Raw genomic sequence first — 18475 nt, 5'->3', positions numbered from 1 at the left:
CATCTACCCCATCTAGGACCTGCTGGAGCATGTGAAGGGACTGGTTCTGCAGATCTCCATGACTAGGGGCCGCCATGGGGTATCAGAGAGGAGTTTCAGTGAGGATCCAGTGATGATGGTGGACCAGAAACCAGGGGCCTTGAACCAGACCAATGACTCATTGCAATTTTCATTTTCGGGTGGGGCTGATTGAACAAAAGGGTACACTGCAGGACACACCAAGGATCCCAGTGCCACTCAAATGAATGAAGAGATGTTGAAGAGGCAGGAAAGACAGTGGAGAGATGTGGGCTTTTTTGTTTGTTTGTTTGGTTGGTTTAGTTTGGCTTTTTGTTTAATTTTCTTTTGGGGAGGGACTCTGCAAGGTTGAAGGGAGGATATAGAGGGACTGGGAAATGAGCAGAATTAGGGTTCCGATGTGAAATTCCCAAAGAATCAATAAATTGTGTGTGTGTGTGTGTGTGTGTGTGTGTGTGTGTGTATGTGTGTGTATGAAAATATATAGGCTTCTAAGGGGTAATGATAAAATAAACTATAGCCAAGCTGTTGTGGTACACACCTTTAATCCCAGCACGTGGTAGGCAGACCCAGACGGATCTTTGTGAGTTCGAGGCCAGCCTGGTCTACAGTATGAATACCAGGACAGCCAAAGCTACAGAGAAATCCTGTCTTGAAAACCCCACAATAAATAAATAAATAAATTATAATGTAATAAGTGAAACAAAAACTAACATGTTAGAATTGAACAAAATGTCGTGGGTCTAGGGTCACTCAGAGATTCACTGTGACCATGAATAAATTTTAATAAGAAGAGGCTTTATTAAATAAATACTGGTGCCAGATGCTCATGACACCAAGACTGCAACTGAGATCGCTCCCAAGTTGCAGCCCCTGGTCATATTAATCCAAGGCTTATAAAATCAAAACCACAAGATTACATGTATTCTGTCTACACGTAAGCATGTTCTAATTTTAACATATGTCTTGTAGTTGTCCTGGTCATTGAGCAGAGTAAGCTAGTTTGATTACAAAAACAGAAATAGTATTTAGTCCTATGAGCTATTGTCTTTCTAGAACAGCAGATTTTACAGGATCAGTCAATTTAAGAACAGTCTTCAATGCCTTGGAAAAACCGGGGGAGGATGAGCTGCTAGGGCACAGCTTGTACAAGCTAGGGGCTTGCATGTTTGAGGGGTTTTTTTGCTTTTTGGTCTCTCAAGCATAGTAATTCTAAACTTTAAATGTAATGATAATCATTACCTTTCCCCCATTGAGTTGTATAATGAGTCAAATATCTGACTCTGTGATGGATACCTGTTATTTCTAAAGCCTTTTGGTAGAGGGAAACCAGTTTCCTTTTAGACAAATATTCCAGCCTTTGGTTGAGGATAAAGGGTGAGGGATTCTCTTCTGCAACTGCTTCTCAGCTGAGATTAAGATGTTCTTGTTAGGACCCCTGAAGGCTGGAATGCAAATCAAAGGCCAATGTTAGGCATTCAGGAAGTGGACAGCATTCATCAGAAGCATCTGGTTTGCTGTGGAGACAGGGAGAAATCACATTGGCTGAACTGGTTCACATAAGCTTTCAGCAAGTCCAGGGCTCATGGCCTTTGAAGCAGTTTGTTTTCTGCAGCTGACACCTGATCTCTGTCAGCTGAGTGGAAATCTGGTGGTACAGCTGTAGACTGGGAACAGAAGTTAAAGTTTAGGAACTTAAAGGAGAATCTTAGATTTAGAACTTTCCCCTAAGGAAGAAACAGTAGGTAGGGAAGCTTAGGCTATTGATTGACAAGAGTACCTATCTGGAGTCCAGTTGATGTGTGACATATGGATCCAAGTTGTGTCTTTTTATAGCTTATATGGATTTTTAAAATTTACAACAGATAAAATTTTAGATACATTACTATTAACGTTGTTTCTAATAAGTACAGAAATCCATAATGTAAAAAAGGCAATAGACTCAAAGGCCTTTGAGTCATAGTAGAAGCTTGATGACCCAAAAGATACAAAATCAAAAATATGAACATCTTTTCCCAGAGGGCTGAAATTTTATATATAAAAGACAGAGATTTTTTAGCATAATAAAAAGCATCTTTAAGTCTATTGTTAGAAGACATCTTGACCAAGATGATGGTGAAATGACATGGCTGTTACTTTTTTAAATCCTTTTTTAAAAAAGAGCTGAATATATTGTAGTAAATTAAGGATACTCACACACATATTTTTAATTATTAAGACTTTTGTCATAAATTTTTAAGTTAAACTTTTGTTGTAGATTTTATAGATCTTTAACCACACTCTATAAACTTACAAATCTTAAAATACAGAAAATGAACTTAATAGTTTTACAAACTATTAAGGTGAAGGTATTATTAAGGTATTATTGAGATAAAGTTTATATTTTAGCAAAAGTCTTAGAGAGTTCAATGAAGTCATTAGTCTAATTTTTTGTCTGTTTTGCTTTGCTCTCTTTCCCCGTCATAAAACCAGGTGTCTCATCTGACTCGGGACAGAGAGGAAAGGTTGTTTGGTTTTAGACACATGCTTGGGTCTAGAGAAAGGAGAGCCATAATCCAACTCCAGAGCCAGCTTTTTAATAAAGCAGAACAACATAAAACAATATTTCAGTATTATCCATATCTAAAAGATACCCAAATCCCTATAAAACAGAATCCAGTAACAGGGGGATTCCTGGTTATCAAAGCATCCAGGGCAGGCAAGACAGTAGCCTCAATGATGGTCCTCCATTGCTGGATCGGCCTTCAACTGCCCCACCCCCAGGTAGGCCCTGGTTTTCCCCAAAGTGCCTCACTTCTGCAGGCGCCTAGCAGCCAATCTAGAACTGGTGTGGACCAGGGATTTCCTACTGTTTAACTAAAACAATGCATCCCAAAAGCTCATGGCTGTGGTGGTGGGGTGATTGTGGCAGTGACTGGCCAGGGATTTGGATGAGTGAGGCAGAAGTACACAAGGCCACCCAGAGTTGGGGGTCATAGTGCCTGCGGGAGCAGCATGCTCCCAGGAGGGTGCCTGTATCACCTCAGCTAGGTGGCACAAGGGCAGTGGATCTGTAGCCCTGGCTATAGACAAAGGATATTATTGCAGGAGGGAGCTAAGATAAGAATTAGCACAGAGTGTTCAGTTGTTCCTACATAGGGCATTGTAGCCTCATGGGTTCCCCCATTCCCTCCCTTGCTTACTTGGTCTGGTTTCCTCATCCTCTTGTAATTGAGAAAGATTAACTATAGCACAGAAACTCATATAAGGAACTGAGACCACAAAAGTGCAAAAACCCACATCAATTGGACATGGTTTAGGGTGGGGGAGTTACTTCAAGATTTTTGTCCCATCATTTCAACATTTTTTAAAAATCAAGAGTAGCATAACAAACAATCCATACAACATAAAACAGACATACAATTTGGTGGCATCTCCCTACTTCCAGAACTAGGTCTGACAGACCCAATCAAGGGCCCCACAGACCCAAACAAGGGCCCCGGTGTCCCAGGGATCCCTCAGACTCAGGAATGTAATGCTGAGTCCAGCTTTTCCCATGAGTCTCACAGATGCAACCTACAATAGAATCCTTACCTACAAATCCAGAGGTTTTTTGATGCCTCTTTTTCAAAATTCTAATGTTGAAAACCTCCCCCTCCCCCTCAAGTGCTGGTCTTCTCCGATTCCTTGATTCCTAGCCTGGGAATACACCAGTGACTTTCCACAAACACTGGGCCTCTTGGATCTATGTTTTGCCTGGCAGCGGCCTGGAAGACCTCAGGAACTCAAGGCTCCTCTGTGAAGTCTAGGCGCTGGATACCTGCTGGTAGCTTCCCTAAGCATTGAGCCCTCTGATTTACCTCTAGGCTGTCAGGCTAGTAGCCTGCAGGAATCCAAAGCTGGTCAGGTAAAAACAGTTGACTCTGGGGAATGCAGGTGGCCATTAGGCTGGGAGTCCCTGGAGACCAACAAAACAAATCTTGATGGAATCTCCAAATGTTGTGGGTATGGGGTTGCTTAGAGATTCACCATGACCATGTATAATATTTTTAATCTATTCTCTTATATTAAATATTACATCTTGACTGCAGTTTCCCCTCCTGCCTGTCCTCCTGCTTACTACTTCCCACCTGCCCTCTCCTCCCAATCGACCCCTCTTCCATTTCCCTTCCAAAAAGGGCAGCCCTCCCAGGGTTGCCAGTCAAACATGGTTGCAGCAAGACTCAGCACATCCCCTCATATTGAGGCTGGGTGAGACAACCAAGTAGGAGGAAAAGGGTCCCAAAATCCAGTAAGAGTCAGAGACAGCCCCTGCTCCCACTGTTTGGAATCCCACAAGAACACCAAACTACACCACCATAACATACTTGCAGAGGACCTAGATCAGATCCATACAGGTTCCCTGGTTGTTGGTTCAGTCTCTGTGAGCTCCTATGTACCCAGGTTAGTTGATTCTGTAGGTCTTAGACATCCCTGACCCCTCTAGTTCCTACAATGCTTCCTCCCTCTCTTCAACAGGATTCCCCATGTTCTGCCTAATGATTGGCTGTGAGTCTCTGCATCTGTTTGCATCAGTTGCTAGATGATGCCTCTCTGATGACAGTTGGGTTAGGCACTAATCTATGAGCATAGCAGAATATCATTAGGAATCATTTCATTGTTTGATTCTATCCTATGTCTCTGGGCTATGCAGCCTCTGGGTCCTGGCCCTCCAGTGTCAGTGGTGGGATCCCTCTGTGGCATAGATCTCAAGCTGGACCAATCTTTGAATATTCACTTCCACTGCTGTGGGATGTTCTGTATGTCCTGTGGGAGCCCTTCTTGGGTTCTTTGTGGCATTACCCAGCAGGTCCGCATAGAGGATGATTAGGACCATGGGCCTGAGTGCAGGTGTCTGAGATGGTCTGCACTTGGCTGTGCTGGGGGATGGTCTGTATGTCAAGTTGTTCTGATTGATCAATAAATAAAACCTGATCGGCTGTGGCTAGGCAGGAAGGATAGGCGGGACTAACAGAGAGGAGAAATAAAAGGACAGGAAGGCAGAAGGACTGACTGCCAGCCGCCGCCATGACCAGCAGCATGTGAAGTCACCGGGAAGCCACCAGCCACGTGGCAATGTATAGATTTATGGAAATGGATTAATTTAAGATAAAAGAACAGTTAGCAAGAAGCCTGCCACGGCCATACAGTTTGTAAGCAATATAAGTCTCTGTGTTTACTTGGGTCTGAGCGGCTGTGGGACTGGCGGGTGACAAAGATTTGTCCTGACTCTGGGCAAGGCGGAAAACTCTAGCAACACTTCCACAATTTCTGCACCACTTTTACTCCAGCTTTTCTTGTATGTGGTGGTATTGTGTTCCCCCAAAATATTGTGCACCCTAATAAACTTATCTGGGGTCAGAGAACAGAACAGCCACAATATTAAACATAGAGGTTAGGCAGTGGTAATACATGCCTTTAATCCTAGCATTCCAGAGGCAGAGATTGTCTGCATCTCTGTGAGTTTAAAACCACACTGGAAACAGCCAGGCAAAGTGACTCACTCCTTTAATCCCAGGAAGTGATGGCAGAAAGCAGAAAGGTATATAAGGCTTTTGAGCAGCACAGTTCAGCTGAGAGGCATCCAGTCTGAGGAAACAGGATCACCTGAGGAATTGGCTTGTTCTGCTTCTCTAATCTTCCAGCATTCACCCCAATACCTGGCTCCAGGGTTGTTTTTGTGAATAAGAACTGTTAAGATTCATGCTACACTTGTAGGCAGGACAAACTGTCGGTTGAAGGTTATGTGGCTGGGTTGGTGTCCCAATCTCTCCACTGGAACTCTTGTCTGGTCACAGGAGATGGCCAATTCAGAAGAGGCTTTATTAAGTACTGGTGCAGGATACTCATGGCACCAGGACTGGAACTGAGGGCATTCCCAAGATGTAGCATCTAGGCATATCAGCCCAAGGCTCATACAGTAAAACACCACAAGATTACATGTATTCTGTCTACATGTAGGCATGGTCTAATTTTAACATATATGTCTTGCAGTTGTCCCAGTAATTGAGCAGAGTAAGCAAGTTTGATTACAAAAACAGAAATAGCAGTTAGTCCTGTGGCCTATTGTCTTGCTAGAACAGCAGATTTTACAGGATCAGTCAATTTAATAACAGCCTTTAATGTCTTGGAAAAATGGGGATGGAGGGTGAGCTGCTAGGGCAAAGCTTGTACAAGCTAGGGGTTTGCATGTTCAAGGATTTTTTTTTCCGTTTTGGTCTCTCAAGCATAGTAAATCTAACCTTTAAATGTAATGTTAACTTTCACAAAATAAACAGGAGGAAAAGAGCCCAAGAGAATTCACAAAATCAGAGACCCATTTGTTCACACACTCAGGAATCCCATAAAAACACTAAACTGGAAGCAATAATTATATGCAGAAGACCTGGTGTAGACACATGCAGGCCCTGTGCATGCTGCCTCAGTCTCTCAGTCCATATGAGCTTTTCAAATGTTGATTTAGGCTGCCTTGTTTCCTTGGTGTCCTCTCTCCCTCTGGCTCCTACACTTTTTCCACCTCCTCTTCAGCAGTGTTCCCTGAGTCCTGAGGAGAGGGACTTGAGGATACAGCCCCTTGAATGTCTGTCAATTACATGTAACCCAATCCTAGGACTGGAAGCTTCACTTGGTGACAAAAGATAGCCAGTTGTTGTTCTGTTTCCCCCATTGTTTGATGATTTCAGTTAGATCACTTCATGCATGTATGTATTTTAGGAAACTTCTGCTGTACCCCTCAAATGGCCCTTAATTTTAGCTGTCTCTCCCTTATCCCCTCCCTCCCCCTCCCAACTTTATCCTCCCTTAGTTATCTATTCTATTTCCTTTTCCTTACTCTATACCTACTCTCTGTGGTCTTACAGATTGTAGCTTGGTTATCATTGATTTAATAACTGATGTCCACATATAAGCAAATATATACCGTATTTGTCTTGCTGGGTCTGGAATACCTCACTCAGGATGTTTTGGGGTTTTTGTTTGTTTGATTGGTTAGTTTTGTTGTGTTTTTGTTTCTATCCATTTACCTTTGGCTCTCACAATTTCATTTTTTAACAGCTGAATAATATTACATTGTGTAAATACACCACATTTTCTCTATCTATTCTTCTGTTGAGTGACATCTAGGTTGTTTCCAGTTTCTGGATAATATGAACACATCAGCAATGAACATGGTTAAGCAAGTGTCTCTGTGTTAGGGTGGAGCATCTTTGAATATATACCCAAGAGTGGTATAGATAGATATTAAGGTAGGTTCATTCCCAATTTTCTGAGGAGCCACCATATTGATTTCCATAGTAGCTGTACAAGTTTGCACTCCCACCAGCAATGGAGGAGTGTTCCCCTTGATCCACATCCTTGCCACCATGAGCTGTCACTTGCTTTATTAATCTTAGCCATTCTGGTGGATTAAAGATGAAATCTCAAAGTAGTTTTCATTTGCACTTCCCTGATGGCTAAGGATGTTGAACATTTCTTTGTTTCTCAGTCATTTGAGTTTTCCTTCGTGAGAAGTCCCTGTTTGGATCTGTAACCTACTTTTAATTGGATTATTTGTTTTTTTTGATATCTAGTTTCTTGAGGGTTTTTTTAATTTTTTAGAGATTAGCCCTCTATGGGATGTGTAGTTGGTTTAAAAAAATCTTCTCCCATTCTGTAAGCTGCCATTTTGTCCAGATGATGGAGTCCTTTGCCATGCAGAAGCTTTTCAGTTTCATGAGATCCTATTTATTAATTGTTGGACTTAGTGCTTGTGCTAACAGTGTTCTGTACAGAAAGTCTTTTCCTGTGCTAATGAGTTCAAGGTTATTTCCCACTTTCCTGTCTATCAGGTTTAGTGTAACTGTTTTATGTTGCAGTTTTTGATCAATTTGGAGTTAATTTTTGTGCAGGGTGTATATTTACTTATTTACTTATTTTGTTGTTGTTGTTGTTGGTGGTGGTGGTGGTGGTGGTGGTGGTGGTGGTGGTGGTGGTGGTGGTGGTGGTGGAGGTGATGGTAGTGATGATAGTGGTGGTGGGAGTGTGTGTGTGTGTGTGTGTGTGTGTGTGTGTGTGTGTGTGTGTGTGTGTGTGTTCCCCCCTCTTTTGATTTGCTGTCCTGAGATTCCCTGTACTTTCTTGGGAGTGGTTAATTTCTTTTTTGTTGAAGTTTTCCTTCTAGGGTCTTCTGTAAAAATGGATTTGTAGATATTGCCTAATTTTGGTTTTATCTTGCAATGTCTTTATCTTTTGTGATTAAAAGTTTTGCTGGGTATAGTAGTTTGGGCTGGCATCTGTGGTCCTTTAGAGGTTGTAGAACATCTGTCCATGCCCTTCTGGCTTTTAGAGTCTCCATTGAGAAGTCAGGTGTAATTCTAATAGGACTGTTCTTGTCTGTTACTTGGTCTTTTTCCCTTGCAGCTTTTTATATTCTACTTTTGTTTTGTATGTTCAGTGTTCTAATTATAATGTGCTGAGGGGACTTTCTTTTCTGGTCCAGTCTATTTGATGTTCTGTATGATTCTTGTATCTTTATAGGCATCTCCTTCTTTAGATTAGGAAATATTTCTTATATGAGTTTATTGAGAATAAATTTTTCTTCTATGGTTTTGTTGAGAATAATTTCTGTGCTTTTGACCTACGTTTCTTCTTCCTCTATTCCTAGATTTAGTCTTTTCATAGTATCTCAGATTTCGTGAATGTTTTGTGCCAGGATTTTTTTAAAATTTAATGTTGCATTTGACAGAAATATCTATTTCTTCTATCGATTCTATTCTCTCTTCCATATGTTGGTGAGGCTTGATGCTGAGGTTCCTGTTGGACTTCTTAAGTTTTTCATTTCCAAATTTCCCTCAGTTTAGGTTTTCTTTATTGATTCTCGTTCCACTTTTAGGTTTTGAACTGTTTTATTCATTTCCTTCCACTGTTTGTGTTTTCATAGATTTCTTTAAGAGATTTATTCATTTTCTCTTTAAGGACCTCTTTCATGTTCATAAAGGCTATTTTAATGTCTTTATCTTGTGTTTTGGGTATGTTGCAATACTTAGGGGCTGCTCCGTTACTGTTTCTGGGTTTTAGGGGAGACATATTGTTCTGGCTGTTATTGTGTTTTTACACTGGTGTCTAAGCACCTGGGTTTGCATAAGATTGTAATTCTAAGTGCTGGTATCTGATCTTGTCTTTCTTGGGTGGGTATTTTATTCCTTGGTTTCCATTACCCTCTCTGGTTCTTAGGAGAGTGAGGTGGCTCTGTGTTACCTTGTAGAAAATTCTTCTGAATTCCTGATACGTGTGGCCACTATGGGTTCCAGATAAAATGTCTTCTTAGGTACCGGGATCTGACACTTAGTAATGAGGATGTGTTGGGATGTGGGGAGAGGGGTGCTGAGGGCACCCACAGTGGGAAGGAAAGGAGGATATTCCACCAGGATATGCTTAGTGTCACTAAGAATGGAGGCAGAGAGTGAGAAGAGGCTGCAACAAGTGGTCTCCTACAGAACTGGGGATGAGGGTGGAGGAATGAACTTGGAGGAGGAAGAATAGGTTAAGATCTGCAATTATCCTACCAACTTCCCTGGCTCTAGTGGCCCATGGGTTCCCAGAGAATATGATAATGATTATGATTATTGCCACCTGCAACACAGCCATTTCTCTACATCTTCATAAACATTGTATTTCATAATTCTGCATAAAAAAATCAATCTTGTCTAGGTAGATTTTAGTAGGATACATGAAGCTAGTCTTCCATAAGTGATCAAGGATTACAAATCAGTATTAAGGGAATAGTGTCCAGGAGGGAAATTAACTTTTAGAGTACATGATTTGAGCCCTTTCATAAACACAATAGCGCTTAAAAACCTGTCTTTTCTCTTGTGGTCCATTTCTCAGTTATCAGTGTAATTGCTAAGAAAGAACAAAAAGCATCTAATACACATGGAGTATAAAACTCCTCCTTAACAACTGCTATTGCCTTCAGTATCAAGTTTCTGTGAAACCAACTCAGAAACTTAGCACTTTACAAAAGGCTTTTGGTGTATGTGTTTAAATCGAGAGGTTACTGCAATGTTCTTTGGACAAACTGGCAGGGGCTAAGGGGAGTGGTGGGTTCATGCTGCCTGGCCTTATTCTGCAGATGCAGACATTGCTCCCTTTTTACATTTTCCTCTCTCCAATTGGGGATGGATATCCTCAGTGGACTCCTTCTCTGGGAAGATGATGCTGTTCTCCGTGTGTTATCCAAGGAAAGAAAAGGCATGGCTTTGATTTCAAGGTGATGCTCTGGGATGATCTCATCCCTGGGCTTATAACAGGGCCTTTTATAAGTGCTGCTGACTCCTATGCTATGATAAAAGTGCATTCTGTCTAGTTTGGGACAGTTCCTTTTCCTTTGATGTCAAGACATGCCATGTGCAACCAGCCAAAGCTAAGGAAACTTTGGAAGTAGTTCTGGACACATCTAAAAAGGTCTTTTCAGAATGTGGGGTGCTTTATGGATCAGAGCATGGTCACATGTACTGACATGCCTGTAAAGAACAATTTCCTCATTTCCCAGTTCCCTGTGAGCAAGTTGTAGCTAAACAATAGAGCATTTCCTTCCTAATCAGGAGTCTGATATACAGGAAAGGAAAGGGACATGGGGCAGGGTACAGATGTATAACATCAGAAAGATGTCTCCCTGTCTTTTAGGGGCTGTGTGTGAAGGACAGGGGAGTGTGGTCTGTTGTACTGCACAGAAAAGACTCCATATGCTTTTATCAGGAAAATGTATATAGAATAGGAAGAAAAGGGGCTACTACTGTTTAATCTAGTTCCAAAATGATGGTGTATTTATTTCATCCTTATAAAGCTTAATTCCAATGCTGTGGACCAACAAAATGGCATAATGGGTAAAGCTCTTTGCTGCTAAGCCTGATTATCACAGTTAAATCCATGGGACACTCATGGTATCATTCCCTGGGCAGGTAGTCATGGGCTGTGTATGAAAGCTAGATAACTAAGCATGAGCCTGAATAAGTGAGCCAACCATCAGCATTCCTCCATGGTTTTTGCTTTAAATTTCTGCTTGAGTTCCTGCTCTGACTTCCTTCCATGATGGACTGTCACCTGTAAGTCCCAAAGTCTTGCATATTCCTCCGAAAACAGCATGGTCAGGCCTGTCACAGCAATAGCCCACTTCCCAATACCAACTTCTCTCTTAATTACTTTTCTATTACTGTGATAAGATACCATGACCAAGGCAACTTCTTAAAAAATGGCTTATTTGGGGGCTACAGTTTGAGAGTCCATGGCCATCATAGCAGGAAGCATGGTCACAGGCAGGCAGGCATGGCACTGGAGCAGTCTCTGAAAGCTTATATCTTGATCCACAAGGAAGAAGTAAAATGAGCTAACTGAAAATGTTGTGCACTTTTAAAACCTCAAAGCTTGACCCCAGTGACACACCTCCTCCAACAAGGACACACTACCTAATCCTTCCCAAACAGTTCCACCAACTGGGGATCAAGCATTCAAATACATGAGCCTATGAAGCCATTCTCATTCTAACCATCATATACATAGTCTGCTGTCAGTGAGTGGACTTCTGTATATGTCTATCTATTATGTCTGGTTTTATAATGTTGTTTGGCTTGTCTACTTCTTTACTGATCTTCTTTATACATGTTGTGTTGTTGAAATAAGAATTGAAGTTCCCAACTATTATTCTAAAACTACATTCTTTTCAATTTTGTCAGATTATTACATATGATTTGGCATTGTGTTTTTTGCTGCATATATATTTATGATTGTTACCTTGATATGGGAGAAATTAGGAGTGAAAAATTAATGTTATAAAGCAGTGGTTCTCAACCTGTGGATCATAAGCCCTTTGGGGGGGTCACATATCAGATATCCTGCAGTTATTTACATTACAATTCATAACAGTAGCAAAATTATAGTTATGCAATAACAATGAAATAATTCTATGGTTGGGGGTCACCACAACATGAGTAACTGTACTAAAGGATTGCAGCATTAGGAAGGTTGAGAACCACTGTTATGAAGGATCTACTAATAAACTTGCTTAGGAAATACTCAGTTACACACAGTAAAATTCTTATTTATTCAGGTAAAGGAGCACTGCCTCTAATATAACTCAAGGTTGAGTAGTATATTGATTAGACTTGTTAGAAACTGTAGGAAAGAAAATTTTGTACATCTAAAAAATGTTTCCATTAGCTGGCCATGGTGGTGCATGCCTTTAATTCCAGGTACAGACAGGCAGATCTCTGTGAGTATGAGGCCACCCTGGTCTAAAGTGTGAGTTCCAGGACAGTCAGGGCTAATACACAGAGAAACCCTGTCTCAACCCTCCGCCTCATTTGTTTCTGTTAATATGTGTTCACCAAGACTCCTCCAGTTAGACTCCATTTCCCATGACAAAACAGGGATAACCCTCATTTACAACTAGCTACCAGACCCATTCACACATCAAAGAACATGTCTTAAGTGGGTGGCACCAATAACAGCTATCATTAAGTCCTGGTCTGCCATCTATCAGGTCCGGGTTCTCTTATCGGGAAGGCATAATTCTACCAGGTTGCATGATGACCCTGGTAACAATTATTTGAAGAGAACAACACTGGTGTACTTAAAAAGTAATAGCGACACCATTTGGTGGGGATCGGGGTGGCTGCGTCTGGCTCCAAGGTCATGAGTGTGGGAGAGCTGGCCATACTTGCCTGTCATGCAGTATGTGGGTGAGGGAGTGATGCCCACCCCCTGCCCCTCACTTCTTGCCACCTGCTACAGGCAGGAGAGCTAGCCCTGCCCTTCACTGGCTGCAACATTTGGGAGAGCAGACCCTGCACCTCCTCTGGGGAGCATAGTAGACCTAACCCTCTTGGCCAGATGCAGATGAGCTGGCCACTCCCTAATCTTCCATGTCGTGGAGTGAATGAAGAAAAGATGCCCTCTCCCCTGTCTCCCCTTGCTGCCTGCAACATGCAGGAGAGCTGTCCCAAAGACATGAGAGTGGGATTGCTGGCCCTGGTGGTGTGGGTTTGGGTGACCAGGCCCCAAGGATGTGAGAACAGGAGAACTGGCCTAGCCCCTTGCTGCCTGCTGCATTGGGTGAGCTAGCAGGGGGCAGTGCTGGAGAGCTTGCTGCGCTGGTGAGGGTGAGGGACAGCTGATAGGCTGACTGACTGCAACCACCCAAGCTCAGAATCAGGCCTATGAGTTGCCTCTCTCCAACATCCACCCCATCTATGAACTGCTGTAGCATGTGAAGTGGCTAGACCTTCAGACCCAAAGCTACAGGATCTCCATGACACAGGGCAACATCAGGATATCCAAGAGGATTCCCAGTGAGGGCCCAGCATAGATAGTGTAGCAGAAACCAGAGGCCTCAAACCAGACCAATGACTCATTGCAATGAATACTTGCAAGTAAAGATGCACGGACTAAAGCGTTTACAGTGTGACTCACTGTGTCACACTATAGCTTCCCTGATGAGATTTTGGAGGGAGGGGGATTGCAAGGGCAGAGGGAGGAGGCAAAGGGACAGGGCAATGAATGGGATCAGGTTGCATGATGTGAAATCCACAAAGAATCAATAAAAAAAGTTTTTAAAAAGTAATCACAACCATGTTTTTGCTGTGTAAATCTCTCTCATTTGTCCAAATGGTCTCCTGTCTCTGTTTAAATTGCTCAAAGTGTGACCTGAAAGAGATTTAAAGGTGACTACATATATGAAATGCTTAAGCCTAAGGCTTCCTTTTAAACTGAAATTTTTTTCTCTTGAAGGCTTGTTTCTCTTTGGGTATTAGGCAGAACTGGAAGAGTGCTAATAAAGAGGTTTTTTTCCTATTTCCTGAGTGTTTAGAGTGAATTTTCACTGGGACAGGGGTGGAGGTATTTCATGTGTTGCATTAACCTTATATACTAATCTACAATTTAATCAATGGTAATGTCTTTCTTTGTCTCTTGTAATATGTTAGTTACATACTTTACCTAATACTAGGACATCTTTTGTTCTATTTCAGTTACTAAATGCAAAGGACATTCTATTTGCAATATATTTCTATATTGACATCTGAGTCTCACCTCTCTTTGTTTATTCAAATCTATCAGCCAAGTATTTCATTTCATATTTGGACAAAGCTCACACACCTGTCTGTGGCAGAAACCTAGGTCCCTCTAGCGTGTTTTCTGTGCATATGTCCTGAACATGCATAGTGCATTCCATTTTTTGCAAATCTTTAATTTCCAAGAAACCTCCTATTGTGGGGATTTATTAAGGCAACTCCATGTAGTTAAAAAGGAGGTTTGTTTTGGTGGGTAACTTACAGCCGATAAAGGGGTTGGTTACAGGATCTGGGAGAGGTAAGGTGCAGTCTACCATCCAGCATCCAGGATCACCAGGAACCAGAAGAGCCGACACATCAGAGTCTCGGGTCTTAAGGGCTCCCATCTCCGCCCTGCCTCAGAAGCAGGTCATAGGTAAGTGTCACAGTTACCTGAAGCCTCACTGGGGGTAGTACTTCCAGGTAAAGCTGGAACAACGACCCACTACAACTTCCTCCTCACCTTTTTCCTTCCCAAGGTTTTGGGTCTGTTTGCTGTTTTCCCTATTGTCCTTGCCTGTCTCTAGTAGGTATGGGCAGTGTGTGTCTGTGAAACCCCTCAAACATGCCTGCTCTGGAGAATGTACCACGAGCCTAGAGGGGAGGAAACTCAGCCCTTGAGCAGACCTCTCAGGACACTATCAAGCATGAAAAGGAAGAAGCTTTGGTTTAGCAAACAAGGCTTATAGTAATGGTGGTCCATCTTCTGTATTGTATTCATTTCTCTGTTGATGGGTACCTAGTTAATTCCATAGAGATGTCACTGGAAAACATGTCTGGGCCACCATGAAAGAGGCTCCTGAGTTCCTGCAGCCTACCGGTGGTCTTTTGGCTCTACTACTGAGAGACCCAGGCCTCAGCCAAATTGCAGGCATAGCAAAGGGGCATGAGCAGGAAGCCCTCCCACTCCTGACCTCTTGAATGCCTCTGACCTTTTTCTCTAACTACCCAGAGAGAGCCATGAATTCTTCACCCCACAGGGAGGACCCAATCAGAGGCAGCGACTGCCTCTTAACCTTTTGCCCTAGCTAACACCCTGCCCATGGGGAAAAGCCAATCAGAAGCCATGAACACCTCACCCCATGAGGAAGGGCCTATCAAGAGCCAGGAACACCTTACCCCCAACCTGCGAGGACCAATCAGTAGCAGACAGACAACTCCAGGTGCTGAAGCTACAATGTTGCAATTCCCTAGACCCAAGAGAGCCAATCAGCTCAGCCAGGTACTCCTAACCAGGGTGTGAGCCAATCCCAGGTCTGTAGCTAGGCTGTCTGGAAACTCCCCCAAGTGTCCCACACCCTTGTCTAGCCTCTATGAAAAAAAAAAACCTTTGCCCTGTGCTGCTCCAGGTGTTTCTGCTACTCTGCTGCTGCTTCAGTTGGACCTAGAGGCCTGAGGCAGCTCCTACTAAAGACTATTTTTGCATCGGATTCAGTCTCTTGGTGATTTTTTGGGGGATCCAGACTTTGGGCACAACACTATGAGGGAGTAAGAACAGTCTGATTGTTCTTTGCTTTATATCTAGTATCCACTTATGAGTGAGTACATAACATGTTTGTCCTTCTGGGTTTGGGTTATTTCAGGATGATATTTTCTACTTCCATCCATTTGCCTGCAAATTTCATGCTTTCATTATTTTTCTCTGCTGAGTAGTACTCCATTGTGTATATGTGCCACATTTTCTTTATCCATTCTTCAGTTGACAGGCATCTAGGTTGTTTCCAGGTTCTAGCTATTACGAATAGTGCTGCTATGAACATAGTTGAGCATGCAACCCACAGAACCAGGGAGGCTACATAGCAGGGTGGGACCCTAGGATGACTGTGGCTTGTAATAACTTTTGGTTTTACTCAATCACTAGGCAAGCCTCAGTTAAACAGTTCACTATTAGGATAAGAATTTGTCTGTATCAAGCTGATAATAGAAAAATAAATAATTAAAAATGAAAAAAACAGTCTACACTGGAATTGCACTGAGCAAGAATCAGATTTACAGGGTTCTTTTTTCCTTTTTATAAAATGCTGCTTCTATTGTTGATTGAGCCTCATCAAACCACTTAAGATCAGGTCTGTCAGTCCATGATACAACCTGGATCTTAAATGAAAAAAAAAATAACTTTCTGAGAGAGAAAAGAAGGTTAATGAGAAAAATAGCAAAAATTGACCCTCAAAGTGTTATGCCCAGATAAGGACCCCCAAAGAGACCACCAGGAGACCAGATATGTCCAGAATGAAATAGCAAGGTTTACTTGTTGGCGCAATACGAGCTAGCAAGGAACCCCCGTCCGCAGTGCCCGGAGCAGCGAGGCAGGGAGGAGAGTTCCTCTTTCTTGGGGAGATTAGCTTTTGAAGGCAAAAACCACAGAATTCTTCAGAGAGTAGGGGGTTAGTATAGGTCCACCCTTGATTGGTCCAGTTTTCCTGAGTTTGGACTTTTATCTTATTTTTTGCTCTGTAAGTTTTACAGCCCATCTCCAAAATTTGGTCATATTATCTCAGGGGAGGGGGGCGTCTCGTGGTTAGCTACCACCAGACAGTCTGATTTTGTACTTTTAAAACTTCTGACTTCACCCTGTCTGGAAATGGGGAACTGACTTGGTTCTGGCTATTTTAAGATGTCCCTTTCCTCAGCTCTCCAGGCCTTAGGGGGAACTGGGGTGGGGGTTTCTCATTCCTTCCTTCTCTTGGCCCTAGAGGGGCTCAATCATGGGCCCCTAACTTGTTCTAGTTCATGAGATTCCCATGTCCTCACTTCGGGGTCTGCATATGACTAGTACTCGGTAGTCCTGACTTGAGTATAACCCCATTGCACCATGAGTTGTATGGTGCCTAGTCTTTGTCTCATATACTGTAGTAGCTTTAACTTCAGGGGATCAGTAGGATGCTTGGACACTCTCCAGGTTCCGTCTGGATGTTCCTCAGCTGCAGGCACCACAGGTCAGGTGTGGGTGTGGTGGATCCAAGTGGAGATGCCGTCCACCTTGAGAGCCGTTGGGGTGGTCAAGATGATGAGGTAGGGTCCTTTCCACCGTGGCTCCAGGGACTTGTGTTGATGCCTCTGGATCAGGACCCAGTCTCCAGGCTCGAAACTGTGAGGCTCAGGGGGAGAGGAGGATGAGTACAGGGCCTGCAGTTGAGGCCAAATGTCTTTCTGCACTCAGGTCAGAGTTTTTAGGCTCTCAAGAAGGTCTACCTCTTCTGGTGGCAGAATCAACTCTGTCTGGAAGCTAGGCACAAGGGGTGGAGGCAGACCATACATTATTTTAAAGGGTGTCATCCCCAGCTGATAAGGGGAGTTCCTTACACGGAACAAGGCAAAGGGGAGAAGAGTCACCCAGTCACCGCCAGTCTCTAGGGCTAATTTGGTTAGGGTCTCTTTTAGGGTCCAATTCATTCTTTCGACTTGACCTGAGCTTTGGGGTCTGTAAGCACAGTGTAGTTTCCACTTAGCCCCCAATGCAGTGGCTATTCCCTGACTTACCTGCGAGATGAAGGCTGGGCCATTGTCTGACCCGATCATGTGTGGGAAGCCAAGCCTGGGGAGGATTTCTTCCAGTATCTTCTTGGCTACCACATGAGCTGTCTCATGTTTGGTGGGGGTAGGCTTCAGTCCACCCTGAAAGGTATCTACAAGAACCAGCAGGTATTTATATCCATATTTACCTGGTTTGATCTCTGTGAAGTCTATTTCCCAGTACGTACCTGGGCGGGTCCCTCTCATGCGGGTACCCTTTTCTCCTTTTGCTTTTTGGACATTTACCAGTTGGCAAGCTTTGCACTCCATCACAATTTTGTCAATCAGGTGGCTGGCCTGTCGAATCTTCAGTGGGAACCCAGAGATCAATTCTCTCAGCTTTCGAGTCCCCAAGTGGGAGGTCTGATGGATTCTTATGAGGACGTGCTCTCCTAGTAATCTCGGTAGCAGTACTTTTCCTGAAGGTAATTGCCACCAGCCATCCTTCTTGTATGCTCCTTCTAATTGACTAGCCCAGGCCTCTTTATCTGAGTCATATTTTGGCAGCAAGGGTAGGCTACGAGGGCCTGGGTCAGTCAGGACAGGTAGGGCTACAGGGCTCTTAAGTGTAGCTATCTCCCTTGCTTTTTGATCTGCCAAATTGTTTCCTTTTGAAACCACATCTGTCCCCTTTTGATGTCCTGGACAATGCATCACTGCTAACTTCTTTGGGAGCCAAAGTGCTTGTAACAATTTTAATATCTCTTGTTTATTTTTGATAGTCTTTCCCTCAGCAGTCAGTAGCCCCCTTTCCATGTATATTGCCCCATGGATGTGTAAGGTAGCAAAGGCATACCTACTATCTGTGTAGATGTTGATCTTTTTGTCTTTGCCCAGGCATAAAG

This window comes from Peromyscus maniculatus, chromosome X, assembly GCF_049852395.1.
Source record: "Peromyscus maniculatus bairdii isolate BWxNUB_F1_BW_parent chromosome X, HU_Pman_BW_mat_3.1, whole genome shotgun sequence".
Taxonomy (NCBI): Eukaryota; Metazoa; Chordata; class Mammalia; order Rodentia; family Cricetidae; genus Peromyscus; species Peromyscus maniculatus.
This window is presented reverse-complemented; position numbering follows the sequence as displayed.